The sequence below is a fragment of the Macaca fascicularis genome, chromosome 8 (genome assembly GCF_037993035.2).
Source record: "Macaca fascicularis isolate 582-1 chromosome 8, T2T-MFA8v1.1".
Classification (NCBI taxonomy): domain Eukaryota; kingdom Metazoa; phylum Chordata; class Mammalia; order Primates; family Cercopithecidae; genus Macaca; species Macaca fascicularis.
In genome coordinates, this window is record NC_088382.1 from 37,598,228 (window position 1) to 37,618,652 (window position 20,425).

A 20,425-nucleotide genomic window follows, 5' to 3' on the forward strand; every position below is an offset into this window, starting at 1 on the left:
TGAATGCGCTTCACAATGATAGCAATTTAACGTCCACCTATTCATTATCTCACAGTTCTGTAGGTCAGGAGTCTGGCCTTGGCATAATTGGCATAACAGTCTTCCGCTCAGCTTCTCACAAGGTCAAAATCAAAGTGTCCTTTGGCTGTCTTCTTGGGAGCTTGGGATCTTCTTCCAGGCTCATTCAGGTTGTTGGTGTAATTAAATGCCTTGTGGTTTTGGTATGGGGTTCCATTTCCTTGCTGGTTGTTGGCTGATCCTAACCCTCTCACGACATAGTAGCTACTTCTTCAAAGCCAGCAGGGGAATTTCTCTCTAGCCCACCAAGAGGGAGTTGTAAAAAAGATAATGTAGTCCCAGGAGGGACCCTCCCATCATATTTACCACACAAAGTGACTGATATAGTTTGGGTATTTGTTTCTGCCCAAACCTCACGTTGAAATTTAATCCCCAATGTTGGAAATGGGACCTGGTGTGAAGTGTTTGGGTCATGGGGGCAGATCCACGACCCCATTGTGATCCATGGGATCACAATGAGTGAGTTCTCACGAGATCTTGTTTAAAGTGTGTGGAACCTTCCCCACTCTCTCTTGCTGCTGCTCTCACCATGTGACATGCCTGCTCCTGATTCAGCTTCTATCATGAGCACTTCTTCAGGAGCTGAGCAGATGCCAGCACCATGCTTGTACAGGCTACAGAATGATGAGCTAATAAAACCTCTTTTCTTTATAAATTACCCAGTCTCAGGTATTTCTTTATGGCAATGCAAGAAGGACTCAATGCTGTTACTTAATTAAGGGAGTGATATACCATTATATATCGAGGGAAGGGACTATAGAGAGTATGTGTGCCAGGGATGGGAATCCTGGGGGTCATTTGAGATTCTGCCTACTATAGTGGTGAAGGGGGTTGGGGGTATCTAACTGCTTCAGATATACCTACAAGTAACTTTCATATTTTCTTCATTACTGTACCCTCAACTATCTAAGATACCTTTGTCTCAATTACTCAGCCTTACTGTAGTTCTGTAGTATCAAATGATCTGTTGATAAGCTTTCCCAATGGTTGGCTTAGATGCAGAATTCTTGGGTCTGATAAGACTTAGTGATTTAGTTTGTCTTGGGATAAATTTTCCAGTCTCCTGCCTGAGAGTGTGGTGAGTTTACACCAGATTGTGTCTCTTCTGTGGTTGACTGAGGAAAGAAAGCTGGAGGCCTAATAATCATCAAATAGGCAGACTTTAACTTAATCATTCTGCCTTCAGAACAGCACTTCACCTTAATGATCTTCTGTCTATAACTTCAAGTCTCTCTGGTTTATTATTTTTTTTTCCAGAAAAATGACCCCTTTTCTCCTATGAAGATAGTGCAGGGTGTTGCTTTTCTGCTCCAAGTGGTGTTGGAAGCTGGGCTTTTAACTGTTCTCTTGTTGTCTGTTAATCTAGACTCACCCTTTTGATGTCCCACCTTGTTTTTCCACTTCAGTCTTCCCAGTGCCCAGTTTCTCAGCTACTGGGGGATTCTGTGAACAAAACCTGCTTGTCTATCTTCAGATTTACATGTTTCGGAATGAGCTCTCCTGACAACTCCTTTATTATCCTTGACTAACAACTTTTAATTTTCATCTATTGTGCTTTGAAGTTACATCATTTCCTTGAATATAATGTTTTTGCTTCTGTGTCTACTATGATTATTGCTTGAGGATGAGTCATTTTCAATTAGAAAAGGGGACACATGTGGTTTTATTCTACCACAAATACCAAAGACCAATATTATAATAATAATTACTATATTATTATTATTATTTATTATTTTTTTTGAGACAGAGTCTCACTCTATTGCCAGGCTGGAGTGCAGTGGTGCAATCTCAGCTCACTGCAACCTCTGCCTCAGCAGGTTCAAGTGATTCTGCTGCCTCAGCCTCCCTAGTAGCTGGGACTACCTACAGGCACCTGTCACCATGCCCGGCTAATTTTTGTATTTTTAGTAGAGTCGAGGTTTCACCATGTTGGCCAGGATGGTCTCGATCTCCTGACCTTGTGATCCACCTGCCTCGGTCTGCCAAGGTGCTAGGATTAGAGGCGTGAACCACTGCGCCCGGCCTGATTGTATTTTTTATTTTATTTTTTGACTGATAACAGTAGAATTTACTCAAACGTGCCTTAACATAGGCACTGGGGCTTGTCCATGGTCCTCTTGATAATAAGGCCTGGACATTCTGCCAGTTTTTCTTGAGCAATGACACCAGGAAGTTGACAGCCAGGTGAATGTTATACACAAGTTCATTGTCTGTCATCTTCACGTGACCAACAGCCACAGTCAGACATAACACTTTCATTTGGAACTCTATTGTAAACTTCACCTCGTCCACTTTGGCCACCATGTTTTCCTTGTGTGTGAGTAGGGAAGGGAACTTTCCTGCCTTCTTTAGGCTTGGGCCGAGGATTCGTGGGATCTGCTTGATCAGAGACTCTGAGGCCCAAATTGCATCATACTTCTTGGCCAGCTTCTTGACCAGTTTCTTATTCTTGTTTAGTTTTTTCAGTGCCTCGATATCCATGTGGGGAATATCCACGGCCTTGGCCTCGTCACAGTGCTGTTGCTCCCCCAGGACACACACGGAGAACTTGGGACGGGGAGTGGACTTAAGTGTGACTGTGCCCGAGAAGCGCTTGTCCTTCTGGGGTCATAATTCTTCAAGCTGATCTGCAACTCCACCATATCCAGGAACTTGAGGCGTTTCTGCTGGTTCTGGTGCACAACTTCTCGCACTGCCTTGTACAAGGTGTCGCGAGAGAGACTTTGCTATTCATGGCTTCTCGAGCTGAACTAATCGGAGAAGAGTCTGTTATTATTTTATAATAAAGTTCATATAGCGTGGCATCTACTCTGGAAGTCTGGGCTGTTCTTATGGAAAGAGGCTTAAACCTATTGTCTCTGAAGAAATAAGAGTGCTAACAGGATGGCTCTTCATATGAGTGAAACTGAGAATTTGCATGGATTACTTGTGTTGGTTTGTTAGTCTACCTGCCCTTTGCAATGCATAAAATCACTTTGCCAAATTAATAAAGGCCCTTGGAGTTGCTGGAGTGATGATTAGATGGGTTTCTGCCTGCAGAGAATTCATATCAGCAATAGATCTGCTGGCAGCATTTTTGTTGTTAAACTTTTAGAAAAAAAATCAAGTAATAAACATAAATATCAGTGGTTTGAATAAGAAATATACAGTATGGTATTTAGGGGAAAGAGCATTAGATAAATTTTCTGTGTTTCCAAAGGTAGAAATATTCTCACCATCCTCCCACTTTAATCAAGCCACCAATTGCCATTTTACCTATTTAATTACAGGCTTCCTTTTGAAAGGTTGGCTGCTGAGGAATTAGTTTCCAGGGTCACTGAACCCGTGTGAGCAGCCTCACCTCTGAATGCCACAGAGGGTGCTCATTCTCAATTCAAAGGCTTGTCTACTTAGATCTCTGCTGCAAGCCCTAGGATGTAGTCAACCTGCAAAACATTGCTCAGAAAGAAAGTTACAAGTGCTCGACCAGCCCCTGTGAGGATATTGAATTCAGTTCTTATTTTTAATCATGTTTAAAGATGGGATCTCTTCTTTTCATTTGTTATGATAAAACCCATCTTTCATTCTGAAAGGTAAATCAAAGCAAGAACAAAATAGTGTAATCAGTGCCTCTGACAGTTTATACATGATATGGATGTATTTTAGAATTGTAAATATGAATGTGAATTTTTGTATGAGTGTAAACTGATACTGATACCAAGAAAAATGTATCCCTTCCATTGTCAAAGAGAGTAGTGTTAAAGTAGTTTCTCTCTGTCTATCACTGTTTTTTTTTCTGACATAAGCAGGTTTTAATATGTTTGTTTTAGCCTCTGAAGACTCTGGTAGATATGCATAAACTGATCTGGGTTTCATTCTATTTCACAGATCAATGAACAAAGCTGTCCTCCTGAAAAATTATTGAAAACTCTTCATTACAAATGACAATGAAGGAAACTAGAAGAACCAGATGGAGTTCTAAATCCCAAGTGGGTTTTTTGAGCATCAGAATAGGCTGAGGTAAAATAAATAAATAAATAATAAATAAAGCCAACTCTGACTTGCAAATTTGTTATGAAATAAATATGGAATGCTTCAATGCTGGCTTAACCAGCCCTTCTTCTCTGAAATAATATTGCGAATTTATTTAGTTTCTTTCCTCCTTGAAGATTCTCAAACATTCTATAAGTTATGAGTAGAGATGTTCCCCAGAGAGACAGAAAAAGAACCTAACAGAAAGGGGCAGTAAACATTTCCAGCCCTTCAATGATGTTAGAAACTATTTGAATTCAGGATAGTGACAATATTCCTTCCTCCAACATATGTATTAGGCAGTTTCCCAGGTTTTATAGTTGAATAGTTCATGTTGGAATAGTGAGTCACCATACAAAAAAAGTGTTTATTTAGAATTTCTTGGTAAAAAGGAAGAGAAAACATTTATTTATACTATTAAAAAAAGGAAACAGTTTTCTAAAACGTGACAACTCATTGACACTATCTAATGTGAAAGAGTTTTGAAAACATTTTGGCACATTTCAATATTTCAATTGGATTGGAGAAGACATCCTTCAAATGGTAAACATATTTATTTCAGAGCCTTCCCCAAGAGGAAGGCTCACTTTGTTGTCTTGTTCTTTAGGAATCTAAGGGAGTGATACATCTTTCTGTCTTATAATCTCTATTGATCCAAATTCACAAATATTTAGCCTATGGAATTCAGCACTATGTTTTGCTCAAATTGGATTGCAGTGAGCTTTTCTAGAACAAGTTAGATCTTTATCTCCTTCCTTTCCTGGACTTGAAGGTTTTGTAATCACTCAATTGGGTTCTTCTTGCCTGCTGCCCAGAAAAAGCTAATACACCGACAACGACAGGAATGCTTGCAGCAAAGAAAGAGTTTAAAGATCACAGGGCCAGCCAAGTGGAAGGATAGGAGATAATCTTAAATCTGCCTCCCAAGAATTTGGGGACTAGTGTTTTTCAAGGATAGCTTGGCAGTCAGAGGACTAGGGAATGAGGATTGCTGATAAGGTGGGTCTGGGATGAAATCCTAGGGGGTTGACACTTTCTTATTGTGCTGAGTCAGTTACTGGGTGGGGGTTACAACTACAAGATGTTAGTTGGTCTGTATAGAATGCAAGGTCTGAAAAATATTCAAACACTAGTCTTAAAGTATTTACAGTAGTGATGTTATCCATAGGGGCAATTGAGGAAGTTAATCTTGTAACTATTGGCTGTGATACTCCTGAGTAGTAAGTAGTTTTAAAAAAAGTAAGTTATAAAACAATGACTTCTTAGAGTTTATGCCAACAAAAGAAACAATGGCTGGTTAGAGTTTCACTATGCCTACAGCTTAGCAGAATTCAGGCCCCTACCTACTCCAATTCTAACCTTGCAGCCCTTCTTTTGTTTTACAAAGGTGGTTTCAGCTCCTGAGCAAGGAGAAGGTTAGTGTTTGGAAAGGACCTTTATCATCTTTGTTTTAGGCTTAAACTACAAATGAAATTCCTCCAATAGTTAACTAAGAATGAGCAAAGACGGTTATCTTGCAAGGTTAGAAGTAAGACTGAGTCAGTTATGTTAGATTTCCCCCACTGACACAAGTTTCATAAAAGTGGTTTCAGCATTGCTTTGGGTTCTTAGATCACTCTTAACCTCCTGCTGGCCTGGGACATTCTACGTATACTTTTAAGCAACTCCATCAACTACTGCATTATGTAAACACATGGAATTAATTTAGTTTTGGTATTCTTTATTTCAAGGATTTATTAACATTTACATTTTGGGTACATAATAATGAGAAAGACACTCCCTGACTTCAGTGTGCTTACACACTACCAGGCAAAAAATTAAGACATGATATTAATAAAATACTTTAAAGAAAATACATATGCAAAAGCAAAGCATAAGTCATAAGTAAAGTCATAAAGAAAATACATAAGTCATAAGCAAAGCAGCATAAGGATTTACAGGGAAAATGTTCTTCTGATCAAGGTAATTAGTAATTAACACTTCAGCTAGACATGTAGGCAATATATGTGAGTTGGATCATTCAGTGGTAACTCTAAGTTTAGATACAATAGGCAAGATGTTCCTGGAACTAGGTAGCTGTGAAGAGCTATTCCCATATCTAAATTTCCTTCCATAAATTCATGAGAGAGTACCACAAAGAGATTGCTACTCAGAGCATCCCATGTTTTTTTTTTTTTTACATGTTAGGCTTTAATAATCTTAAATAAGCCAATGATTAAGTACAAAGAAATAAGCAACAGAGAAATCCTGTAAGATGGAGCGAGGCTAATGCAAAGCATCATTCTGATTGAGCAAGGTGATGCTGGATACTCCTTATTCTACTCACCCAAGGTTCAATTCCAAGAAAACTCGGTGGGGCAGGCCAGGCAAAGTTGGTGCAGCCTCTGCTTATTCATTCCTGCTGATTCACGACCCCAAACAATGCCCATGTCTTTTCTGAGTAGTCCCAGGGTTTGCTGCAACCCTAGTATAAATATTCCAAGACAGCTCTGATTCTCTAATAAATGTAAGTAAATAGATTCTGGTCTATAAGATGTGATTTATGAAACATACAAATCTTTCCTTGCAAAACTATTACTTTCTCATCATTTTCTCCCTATGTCCGAAATTACATACCTTCAGGAATAATATTTTAATTTAAAGATAAATTCATTATAGGTTGACACACATATATTTCAAATAGGTTCCCTATTAAATCTAATCAGTCATTTATACCTCAGTGTAAATTAATTTAATTAGATATTTTACTCAGAGAAAAATTTAATGCAAAGTAAAAGAAAGGAAGAAATAACATTTGTTAGGACTAGGTAATTAAATACATTTTTTTCAAGTAGCCCATAAACCTAGTGGATTCTGCATCATTATTAAAATGGACTCTAGAGTTCAAACTAGATCAAGTTAACCCTGCAAGTAGTAGAAGCAGTATGTATCCAGGTCTGTGTCAATATAAGTTAAATACACTTGAAGATGAGAAAGTAGGAAGAAGAGGAAGAGGGAGAGGGAGACAGGAGGAGTCAGAGGATTCAGAGATCAGTGTTACCAAAAGTTTTGCTTACATTCTATATTCATGCAACATACCCTGTTAGAAGAGCACCCTTGAATAAAATACATAAGTAAAATTTATTTCTGTGCAGTAGTACCTAAGGGAAATGACTATAAGCTGTATTTTGATTGCACATGATGCAATATGAACATCTGTATCACATGCAGATAGATAAACTTGAGTGATAAAGGCTAAACAAAAAATATAAAATAGCAAGCAACAACAATATTTTTTCTCCTTGCAATCTCACTCTCTTATTTGTAAATAAAACAAAAAGAATTTTCATAGGTTTTTACTTCGGGGACTATAAAGATGCCAGAGACTTGTTGATTCTGTCATTTAGAGTAGCCATAGGTATGTAGTAGCTTGAGTTTACCATTCAGATGAGTGGTAGATATTGTGCAACCGCTCAGAATAAAACTGTTTAGAAACAGTTCCTAAAAGTAAATTTGGGGGAGCATATTTCCAAATGTATTATTGTGCTGGCTTTTGGTCATAGAGTTGAAAGATCTCCAAAATAGAGCAGCATTTCATTGTCCTCTATACATATGTGCTAGTTGAGACCTTGGTAATAATGCTATATTAAGAGCATAAAAACCATTTTTTATGGTTTTTCCCATAAAAAATGTCATAAAAACCCTGGCATTTTCCCGGGTGTTGTATGTATACTTCTGGTGTTATAGGAGATGATTGTGTTGTGCTGGTGGTGGTGGTGGTGTGTATGTGTGTGCATATGTATGTGTATATGTAAATATATATATATGCACACACATATCTGAAGAGTTCATTATTGTAATAAATAATAAATAGGCCTTTGTTTAAAAGGAATATTCTATAAGGTAAGGCTAAGTTCATTTAAGTATTGAAAGTTTGTGAGTTGATTAAAAATATTACATTAGTAGTGCAGGTGATATCCAGATGTGACAAAAATTGTGAGAGTAAAACATGAATTAAATTTGAAGAAAAATAGCATCATACTAGACAACAAGCTATTGGAGGCCAGGGAACTTAGAATCCTTGTTTGCAGTCCTTTGTATAAAGCCTCGCACATAGTTGATGTTCAATAAATTTTGAATGAATTAATACTAAATGAATTTTTAAAAGTTAACTTTGCCTCTACTGTGAGTTTGTGGAAATTGTTTATTCCTTCTGAACTGTCAAACATCAATCTATTGAAAGAAAATGATAATTAGAGTCCCCCAATTTCACAAGGCTATTGTAAAATGCAAATACAATAACATAAATAAAAGTACTTTGTAAACTGCTTAATATCATACAAAATAAAGATAATTTTATATTGTTTCTAATTCACATATCATAGGTTGACAACCTAGGTAAATTACTTACTATGCCATTTCTCTTAGTGTTAGAGACCACAGATGTGTCATGAAAAAATTCAATACTACAGGGGCATGTTAGACATTTTTATCTAAGTGCTACAAGAAATGTATCCTAGTCCCTGGTATTTTATCCAACCACACAAAGTTTTTTAGCTTTAGAAGTAAAATGAACTTAAATAACTTAGCTACATGCATCATACACACATGAAATACACAATTGGCTATGAGCATTAGAGACTTGCAGTGTTCATAATTGTCATTATGGAAAGTTGCTCATGTACAGCTAGATTGTCTCCATCACGTAACCTTGGTGTGGTAGATTAAAGACAACCACAAATTCTTTGTTACCCTTCTCATTGAGAAGTGGACTCTAATTCCCCTTCTCTTCAACCAGGACTGGCCTTAGTGAATACTTTGACCAACAGAATATGGAGCTAGCTTCTGGGTCCATGCCTTAAGAGACCATCAGCTTCCACTTCTTATGTCTAAAAGTGCTTTCTTGGGAAGTCCTGAGCCATCCACCATGTGACACTATGATGTCCCTAAGACTGCTGTCTGTAGAGGCCATTTATTAACTCTCTGAAAGACAGTTCTGGCTGAGCCCAGCCTGATGGCTATCCTTAACAAAAACCCAGTCATGCGTATCAAGTTGTCTTGGACCTTCCAGATCAGGCTCGGTATTCTGCCAGCTGAATAGTCAGGTACCTCTGTCAACATCATGTAGAACTGAAAAGTTCTCCAGCCCTTCTATTTCATTTTATTTATTTTATTTATTGAAATGGAGTCTCGCTCTGTTGCCCAGACCGGAGTGCAGTGGCATCATCTTGGCTCACTGCAACCTCTGCCTCCTGGGTTCAAGTGATTCTCCTGCCTCAGGATAGTGATTCTCTCCCAAGTAGCTCGGACTACAGGCATGTGCCACCACGCCTGGCTAACTTTTGTATTTTTAGTGAAGACGGGGTTTCTCCATGTTGGCCAGACTGGTCTCAAACTCCTGACCTCAAGTGATCCACCCACCTCAGCTTCCCAAAGTGCTGGGATTGCAAACATAAGCCACTGTGCCGGGCATCCCTTCTTGATTCCTGACCCATAAAATTGTGAAATAAAATTAAGAAGTTGTTCCATTAAGTATCAAGGGTAATTTATTATACAATAATAGAAAACAAGAACACTCAGCTCACAGTCCATAAGATTTTCTTCCTCCGTAATAATTCCATATAATGTGTGTGCTATGTATATTTGCAAAAGATCTCTTATTTGCCACTTTTCTATTTCTTATATCCTAAATTCATGCAAATAAGTCAATGGATTGTGGAAATACAGAAGTAGCAAAGTAGTAATTTTAATGAAAACATTATAGCTTCAAAAATAACATTAGAATGAATATTGAAGGAGATTCCAATACAAACACAAGGTTTTTATGTACTAAGGGTTTTATGTACACAGGGTTTTTATGTACATACTTTTTTATGTACTGAGATAAATGAGGCTCTGAGTTTGATATGTAATTGGAAAAAAGAGGTAAAATTGAAAGTATGAAAACAAATATTTTAAAATTCAGACTGGTGTGTTCACTGTTAAGAAATTTTGTCAAATGGTAGCATAGAATTTATTGAGTCTTTGTGTTATTTTCAAACAAATCAAAGTAACAACTCTAATCCAAATTAGTTTTTCTTTAACAAGTGAAAAACAATGCTTTCAAGTAAAAATTATGGCCCTGAAGCATCATTCAAAATTGTTCTCTTTGTAACTAAAATGAGATTTAACTCACATTGAAACAGAGAAGCTTGTAATATCCCCTGAAAAGTTATTAGCAAAATCATGCTCTGAACCTTATCCCTAAAATTCCATTTCAAGCGACAATAATGGATATTACATAATAGCAATGTCATAGAGTATAGAAATCCAATTATTGGTTTGTGAATTTCTGCCAGTTGAACAGACAGTTGACCTTATATTTAGATAAGTTAAAGTACAAAACATGAATCAGTATGATGCCTTAAGTGATAATATATAAAAGAGATGCTCAACAACTATGCCCTTTTTATCATTGATAGTATAAGCTATATAGGGGAAAATAGTTTTGGTTTACTGTATCATTATTTTGTAAACCATGATATAGGCTCCTACCATTTCATTATACTGAGCAGAGACTGTATAGGTATGTACCTGCTCTGTGTGGTATGTGCTGTTAGGGAATAAACACTGCTTTACTCACAAAGAAACGTGGTGGTCAGTGAAACACTTCCTGATGTCTATTCAGCATGAACATGAACACTAAGCATTGGGATTAAGATTGAGTTTTAGCTATTAAGAGTTAGTACTTTTATCATGTTTTTTGAAGAAACATTCCACAGTTTTGCTATACTGACCATCTAGGGAATGTTGGTTACATGTAAACTGAACAATTAAGAGATTTCAAATATTTATTATTAATTTTGATAGCTCAATAGTTTTATTTCAGGTGGCTTAGTCAAGTGATGATATATTCAGATTTTAAATTATGAATCACTCACTTTACAGGCAAAAGAAAGCAAGTTTTTAACTTTAAGGCAATATAGGGATTTAATAAGACTGAATTAATTATTGTGGAAATAATTAAGTTTTTTATGTTTTTATTTAGTTACTAAGGAAAAAAAATATGCCCATGATATAGTAGAAATCTCTCTCTACAGTTTCTTCCCAAATCAAAATATTCAAAATTCTCCTTTTGAAAGCAAATGCTTATGGTTTTTTCATCTGACAGGATCCTGAGATTAGACTTCATGAAAAAAATTACTTCAAATTTCAAGGTCTATTTCAAAGCAAATATTCAAAATTAACTGTCAGTGACTCAAAAAGCTTGTATCCATTCCAATATCCTTTAATTATGTTGTGGGTTTCTTTTTTTATTTAGTATACATGGAATAAACACAGAAAACTTAATTGGTATCTGACCAAAATATCACCTATTCATTATTGAGTCAAATATTTTATAGGTTTTTTGGTGAAAGTTGGTGAACAATGTCACCCTTTTAGTGAAGCAAAATAAAAATTTTACTAATTTAAAACTCTGTGTTCTTTTTATGGAAAGTATGTCCCATTCCTTCAGGAAAAGGCAAAATATAGGAAGAAAGAGGAAGTCAGTAGTTAGGGTGAGGAGCTGCATGGGTGTCTGATGCAGAGGAGCAGTATGAAGACTTCTTAAAGTGTTTGCAATGCTGGGCATTCTATCAGTGGTGGTGGTTACAAGTGTGTAAGAACTCATAGCACTCTATGCCAAAAAGAGTAAACTTTTCTATGTGGTTTTTTTCTTTTTTTTTTTTCCTGAGATGGAATCTCGCTGTGTTACCTAGGCTGGAGTGCGGTGGTGCCATCTCAGCTCACTGCAACCTCCGCCTCCCAGGTTCAAGAGATTCTCATGCCTCAACCTCCAGAGTAGCCAGGATTACAGGTGCCCATCACCACACCTGGCTAATTTTTGTATTTTTAGTAGAGACGGGGTTTCACCATGTTGGACAGGCTGGTCTTGAACTCCTGACTTCAAGTAATTCACCTGCCTTGGCCGCCTTGGTGGGATTACAGACATGAGCCACTGTGCTCAGCTATTTGTAATTTTTTTTAAATAAAATGAATCTATTTTAAAGTGATACAAAATGAAGTGTTCATATTTGCATTAAACTCTCATTGATTTGTCTGAAATATTGAAATACAATTTTTCTTTTCTCTCTGTCTTTTTTTTTTTTTTTTTACAATAGATTTACAGAATGTATGAGTCTTTATCTCCTTATTCAGGCTATCATGAAATCCTAGAGTTTAGGTGGAAGGGAATGAGGAAAGATACTAGAAGCAATGAAAACAGAAGTAGAGCCATGAAACCCGTGGAAGAGTTGGAAGGCATGCCTGCTCTGCTGAACTAAATATAGTGAAGTTCTTCTCAGCACTGATGCCCAGGTGCAAGTAAGCACATCTGGATTTGATGGCAACGTGCTCACAGAAAGACACCAAGAAACAGTGGACAAAATATTCTGTCTCTACATGAAAGTTGCCTAGTATTTATTCCTGGAATTGCATTTTCTTTAGTATTCACTACTTAAATGTATTACCTTCCTTAGATAAAAACCAGGAGACTAATGATTAAAGTCCCTTTTGTCTTTCCTTCCTTCCTCAATATTCTTCTCATAAAAGAATATTTACTTAAAAAGTGCTTCAGGTACTAAAGCAATTGGTCAGACCTTCGAATTACTTCCCTCACAATTGAATTTAAAGCATCTGTTGCAAGCAACGTAACAATCACCATAGTAAGAAAGGAGCTGTGGAGAGACAGGAGATTAAGAATCATAAGGTCTCCATGCTAAACCCAGTTCTGTCATTTATGGGATGACCTTTGGTGACAATGATTATGATGATGATCATGACACTGATTTCTTAATCCCAAATCCAAGAACACTGAGATTGGGTTTGAAGATACTGGACCTGAAAATAATAGACTCTGCTCAGTTCAATGCACAGGATTATTAAACACCAAGAAAGTCATGGGTTCTGGAAATGGATACTGGTGATGACTACATAACACTGCGAATGTATTTAGTGCCCCTGAATCGGACACTTATCCACGGTTAAAATGGTAAGTTTTATGTATATTTTGCCACAGTAGAAAAAAGACATGAAAATGGCATAGGCAAAGAATATACCTAATACAAGCCTGTTTCTCAAGTGACCCCTTTTTAATCTTTATGATTAAAAAGATCCTGGGTGGAACCCTGGAATCCGGGTGGAACCATGATAACAGTCAGCAACTTCAGGAATCTGCCACACATGAGAATCCCTCCAGGAAAGCATCTTGAGTTTTATCTTCCCCTGTACAGAAGAGCCACCTGAATGCCCAAACACAATTTCTAGCAAGTAAGACAATAAGTTTGCCATGAGGTCAGCCACATTCCCCAGGCCTAATGTCCTGATAACAGGGCTGGAAAATTCCTGCTGCACCAAAGTTGTTCAATCTCCTTTTCCTCATCTTTGCTGCTCACTGAGAAACCTATTTCGCTTGTGTCTATGTGGCAAAACCTGGGAATTTTCACTGATGTTCATGTCAGCTTGTCCACAGTCAGGCATGATACACACACACACAAATAAAACCATTACAGTGGTATGAGCTCCTTCTCCTGTCTAAAATTTTCTGTGTGAAGGGAGCTTCATTATTATAACACTCCTGGTTCTTCATGCACTTTTTTTCAAGAGTAGTAGCTTAGTCAGATTATTGTGTTTGGAAAAATAGATGAGGCATAAGTAGCCCAGCTTCTTGCTAATTCATTATTCTTGGAAGCAGCTTTGCTCACATAGATTATGCATTATCTTTTGCTCCTTCATATTGTCTATTTTATAGGGACCTGCCTCTAGGTGGGGAGATGTCTGAGAGCCTGAGACTGGATAATTCTGTCTAGTTTCAGGGAGCACCGTTGGCTCTGTGTGTGTGTGTGTGAGAGTGTGTGTGTGTGTGTGTGTGTATACAACATTCTTCAAAATCGGCTTTTCCAGTAAATAAAGCCAGGATTTTATCCTTCCCCCAGCCCCGCTATTCTCACTCCATTTGTTTTATTTCCAAGTTAGTTCAGAACTTAGACAGACAAGAGAGATGCTATTTACTGAGCCTATCAAAACACCCTAACATCTGCTGCATGAATTAATGAGTTTGAAAAAGAGACAATGAATAAAATGGGGAAGACCAGAACATAGGAGAAGTAATTGAGGCTTCTTACGTGCCTTGAGCAGGAAGGAGAACTTTGGAGATGCTTCACTAAAACAAATTGGGTATTCAGTTCATAACGTGCAGGCCTTGCTCTTCTTGAACAAAGGCCTCAGCAACGGCTCAGGCCTCGGAAGGCTGATTGTCTTAGCAAAGGCTCGGGCCATACAAAACGGTGAGCAAGTTTCAGCAAGGGGGTTGGGCTTCAGCAAAGATTTCAGAGTCCAGACCTCAGCCAAAACGCTGGCTTCAGGCCTTAAGAGCATTATCCAAACACCAGCTGGCCCTGACTGTATCAGCAAAGGCTGGGTCATTTGCATGTGCAGGCCACCTGGGGGCTATAGCAAGGTTGTGTGGGAAGTGGGGTCTCTGCTCATCTCTCTGCTCACAGAGGCCTTATTAGCAGGCTCAGGTTTTCAATTAGACAGAAAAAAGAGTTTTACTGGCCTTTTTAACTTTGGAGAAAAAGCAATGTTTGATGCTTTTAAACTGCAAAGCAGCTGACGTCTACAGAACACTGGTGAGGTTCTTGCTTTAAATTGTAACTGCCAACTGGAGTGTTTATAAGTGAAATAACAAAGTGTTTTGTTTTGTTTTCAAATAAACAGCAACAGTATCAGCATAAGGGCAGGAATGGATCCAACTAGATTTTTATAAAGTTTATACTTGTAGATGCAAGGAAATTGATGAATGGAAGTTAACTATATGTTTCTCTCTGCTTTTGTGAATTTTAATGCCAGCTCTAGGCACATGGTCCTAGACACTATGTCCCAAGTTGCTTTCTGCATTTTAGAGCTGGTGAAAATATTGTGGGCAGTTCACGTGGATTAAAATGGCTTGTTCACGTGGTCTCGAGAATGATCCCTATAAGTTAAGTACATAGAATTGAAACTAACAGCATGGCTATTCACTAGCAATATTTAAATCTGTTACCAAACAGTGTCCACCCTCAATACGTCACTGGATTGACAAAGCTCTGGTGGTCAAAGGAGGAATTAAAATTGGAATATGCTGGATGAATAAAGGAAGACACTTAAAATATAACATCTCTGATGGACTTTGTTGGTCAATAAAATTTGACATAATTTGGGAATATCAAATAAAATAGAGATCAAATTTTCAGGTTTGGGTCTGGTGTTAATTAAATAATTGATTTTTGTGAACTACTTAGGAGCTTAAGGGAAAAATCTACCCTGCATATCAACAGCCCCAGGAGAACACTTAAAAGATTTGTACTTACTTTACGTTGGAGGGTAGTTTTATGAAACTGGGAGCACTTGTCTCCTAATAAAACACTGATCTTCTCAAAAAAGACAAAGAAAGGCAGTACATAATGGTTCTGTACAGCAAAAGAAACTATCAACAGAGTAAACAGACAGCCTACAAAACAGGAGAAAAATTATTTGCAAACTATGCATCTGACAAAGGTCTAATATCCAGAGTCTTTAAGGAACTTAAGCAAATTAACAAACAAAAATAAACATCTCCATTTAAAAGTGGGCAAAGAGCATGAACAGACACTTGTCAAAAGAAGATATACACATGACCAAGAAGCAAATAAAAATAAGCTCAACATCACTAAGCATTCGAAAAATACAAATTGAAGCCACAGGGAGACACCATCTCACACAAGTTAGATTGGCTATTAATAACATGTAAAAAAATAACATGCTGGTGAGGCTGAGGGAAAAAGGGAATATTTATACACTGCTGGTGGGAGTGTAAATTAGTCCAGTCTGTGGAAAGCAGTTTGATGGATTTCTCAACTTAAAAGAGAACTACCATTTGACCCAGCAATTCCAGTATTGGGTATATACCTTTAAGTCGTTCTACCATAAAGGCACATGCACGCATATGTTCATCACTGTTCACAATAGCAAAGACATAGAATCAACCTAAATGCCCATCAACAGTAAATTGGATACAGAAAATGTGGTACATATACACCATAGAATACCATGCAGACATAAAGAAAACCAAGATAATGTCCACTGCAGCAACATGGATGAAGCTGGAGGCCATTATCCTAAGTGAACAAACGCAGGAACAGAAAACTAAATATTGCATATTCTCACTTGTGAGTGGGAGCTAAACACTAGGCACACATGGACATAAAGAAGGGATCAGCAAACATCAGGGCATAGTTGAGGGTGGAGGATGGGAGGAGGGTGAGGATCAAAAAACTCCTTATCAGGTACTACACTTATTACCTCGATGACAAAATAATCTGCATATTAAACCTTCATGACTTGCAACTTACTTACAAGAAACCTGCACATCTGCCCTAAATTTAAGATAAATGTTAACAAAACAGCAACAAAACACTGATCTTGGTAGAGAGGAACAGCCACGACTTGAGTGAGCCATGAGGTTAATGGTTAAGATTAATGTGTTAAAAGAACAAATAGTTGAATTGTTTGGGGAAGAATCTTACTTTTTTTTATTTTTTATTTTTCTCCAAGATGGAGTCTCACTCTGTTGCCCAGGCTGGAGCGCGGTGGAGCCATCTAGGCTTACGGTAACCTCTGCCTCCTGGGTTCAAGTGATTCTTCTGCCTCAGCCTCCCAAGTAGGTGGGATTACATGTGCCAGCCACCACGCTCAGCTGATTTTTGTATTTTTAGTAGAGATGGGGTTTCACCATGTTGGTCAGGCTGGTCTCGATCTCCTGATCTCAGGCAATCCACCCGCCTTGGCCTCCTAAAGTGCAGGGATTACAGGTGTGAGCCACCGTGCCCAGCCAAGAATCTTCCTTCCCAGGACTGGAGTGTCCTTTCATGTGGAAGGTTCTCCATTAGCATAGCTCTCCGCACCTCTCTTCCTTCACTCATTCTTTTCAACAGAGGAGAGACATCATCCCTTTAATTAGTTGGAAAAAGAACCTGGACACAAGAGGCTATGAAAACATTAGGCTGTTTTCTTCTGTCAGACACATGATAGGGTTACATTTCTCCACCCAAATGAAGTCAGACCAGTTATTCCTTCCTCTTACCATAAGGATCAGCAGCCTGAACTATTAAGCAGGATGGTATTGATGTTGAAGAGAGTTCCCAACCAACCCTTGATAGACACGTAGTATGAGTCTCTGTGAGTGGAAAGACTTGCTACCTATATTGTTACATAGCCTATGTTCACCAGTGCAGAAATTATCTCCTAGAAATGGAGTGATGTCTTAACAAAAAATCTAAACTATGTGGTATTGCCTTAAGGACTGGGGAACAGAGAATCAGGGAAATATTAAAGCCTGGAAATATTGTGAACCATGTTTTTCATTGACATGATATTTGATAGAAGGCATCACCTGTAATAACTAGACAGGCAGATAATATATCCAATGAACTTATTGGTCTTAGTGAAGAGTTTAGAAAAAAAGAACATATTACCATAAATTGGTGCTGTTTGCTCCATTTGAAAAGGTTCTATAATCACAGAAAAGGCTAATGAATTTGCAAAAAGAGAATGAAAATTGGGAAGAAACTTGAAGGTTTATAAGGCTTATTACAAAGGCAAAATATAAAACTGAGACGTTCTTTGAGTGACGAAAACTTAAAAGTTGATATAACTCAGCATTGCTGGTGAGGATAAAATCAGGGATTTTACTTATCACAACAGTTATTAAAACCTGAAAAAAATGGGTTAATATCATGCCTAGCAATTCCCCTGAGTTTGACAATCTGACTCAGGGAATTAAAGCTAAAAGTATAGTTCTCACCACAAAGTTTCACAAGCTCAAAGTATTTAGTAAGTCCAGAGAATGAGGCATGCCTCTAAAAGAAAGGTGGTCCTGGTTATTGGTATCTGGATCCTACTAGAATCAAATAGAAGTCATTCTTCTGAGTTGTACTGTCAGGGAAGATATGAAACAATACTAAAAACATTCTTTGAGACCTAAAAAAATTACTCTTGAAGTGCTAACCTTCCTGAGCAGGAAGCAAGCTAAAAAACTGCTCTACCTCCCAAGAGGATATGTCCTCTAATATCCTCATCAGATGTGGTCAAGAAAGATAATAAACAAAGAGGACTTTTCCGAAAGTCAGAACCAGTTGCCATAGAAATTATTTGACTATGGAGCCTTTTCCAGGAATGAGAAGTGAGGACTAATCAAGGAATGGTTACCTTTGCCAGAGATAGGGCCCATCCAACATCTGCTCAGTGGGATTTAGAATTGCTATGAACTGGTAACTACATGATATCTCCTCTCCTCCAACCCACCCCTTTTCAAATGAAAATGCTGAGGTTGTCCTATTTGCCTTCCACCATTTTATACTCTATATGTGATTGTAGTGGTTGTGGCAGGATGAGGATTTAAAAACAAAATCACTTGTTTTTGTATTTCGTAGGTGTTCAGAACAAGAAGAATTTTATCTGGTCCTGATATCAACATTTTCCCCATTACCTCTTGATGCGTTGACTACAAGTTCACCCAAAGATCCTAGACCTTGACTTGATGCTTTGACTTGATGGAACTTGGGGTAGCCTTCCTTGAAAAAGTGGTGAGTCTACTTTGTGTGAGGAGGAGAGTGAAGCAAATATTTAGTGGCAAGAAGGGAGAACTATTGGGGATGTTCACAAATATGCTGCTTGTCCTTCATTCTCTGCACAGAATAGAATCAAACCTCCCCGCCTACTTCAGTTTGTTTGAACATAAGGCTTGGTTTTGTCAATACAATGTGAGAAGAACTGGTGTGTGTCACTTCTGGCTGTGTGTGTTTCACCAAGCTTCCTTTACCATTGCCACAGCTACCTGCAGGGTTCCAGATATTGGGTACTCCATCAGCTTAAGTCCTAAAGTGAGATGCATATGGACCACATCCCTAAAACTGACGAACTGTAGAAATGTTGTGTGAGCCAGGAATAAACCAATCCTGCCTGATACTATAGCCCTGGTTTACTGCTGCTCTTGGATATCATAAGTCTTACAGGTCCAATGATGCCTGGAAGATGTAATCAGAAAGCCCCATTGTCTAAAGATGTAAGTTAAATTTTCCAGCCTGGCCTCTATAAATAACAAGATCTTATCAGTGAATTATTTGTCTTATTCTTTATTGTATGGAAATTCAAGTACAGAATAGAAGGACTGATCTGGAATACAACAAATGCAAAATTTTTCAGCAACAATTGTTGGGCACTATTCTTACAAATCTTCACAACTACTTTAATAGGGAGGTTTTGGTTATTATTCTCATATCCTTACAGATATTGTCACTATTAACAGTTTTTAAAGAAGAAGAAACTAAGATACAGAGAAGTTAATTGTTGAACAAATTAGCTTCATTTCTTTTAGTTTATGATTTATTAAAAAATAAGATGCCCAGAAAAGTGAATGAAACATTATTCTTTTTTATTTGTACAATCAAGTGGGACTTTTTGGTTGTGTCTGCATTATGCTTTGAGGAAAAAAGGAATTAGGCTTTTTAAGAATAAGAAATCATTGGCTCCTAAATAAATAATTTACTAAAATAGAATTCCAGGCAAGTAAAGGAATCTGAAAATTTATTTTAAAATGTACTCATTAATAGCCTGTCAGACCAGAAAATTGTAAAACTCTGTAGCACTTCATATTGTCTATTATGGGTAATAGTACACTGTGAAAATTTGATTTCACATTGATTGAATCATTAGACAAGTTAACTTTAAACATTCTTTGAAAAGTCGTATCAATAGGAACAGATGGATAAGTAGATATACTGGTTGCATAATAAAATATTTTTAGAAGTCTGTAGGAATCTTTGGGGGTAAGAGGTGCTGAAATTTTAAACATCATGGATACCTACATGGACTTCTCTAGGGGTCAACACAATTCTGGTATAATTCTGCCTGCCCTTGCACTGTCAAAAGTGTCACAATATAAACAATTGATTAGTGGTTACCCTAACTACATGCTATCTTTTGATCTGCGTGCATGAATCTCATACCTGCTGTGAACTGAACATTTGTGCCCTACTCTCATTTATGTGTTGAAATCCTAACTCCCAATGTGATGATATTTGGACATGAGGCCTTTGGAAAATAATTATGGTTAAATTAGATCATGAGGTTGGAGCCACCATGATGAGATTAGTGCCATTCTATGAAGATGAAGGGAGCAGAGTGCTCTCTTTCCACCATGTGAGGATATAATAAGAACACCACCTTTTTCAAACCAGAAAGAATTATCCCGCCAGACACTGGATCTGCTGGCCTTTTAGCATTAGATTTCCCAGCCTTCCAGAATTGTGAGAATAAATTT

General features: G+C 37.7%; 1 pseudogene; it reads right to left on the reverse strand.

Annotated features, from left to right (window-relative positions):
• Positions 1–1,982: 1,982 nt before the first annotated feature.
• Positions 1,983–18,997, reverse strand: LOC102141506 (large ribosomal subunit protein uL1-like; annotated as a pseudogene).
• Between the last annotated feature and the right edge of the window lie 1,428 nt (positions 18,998–20,425).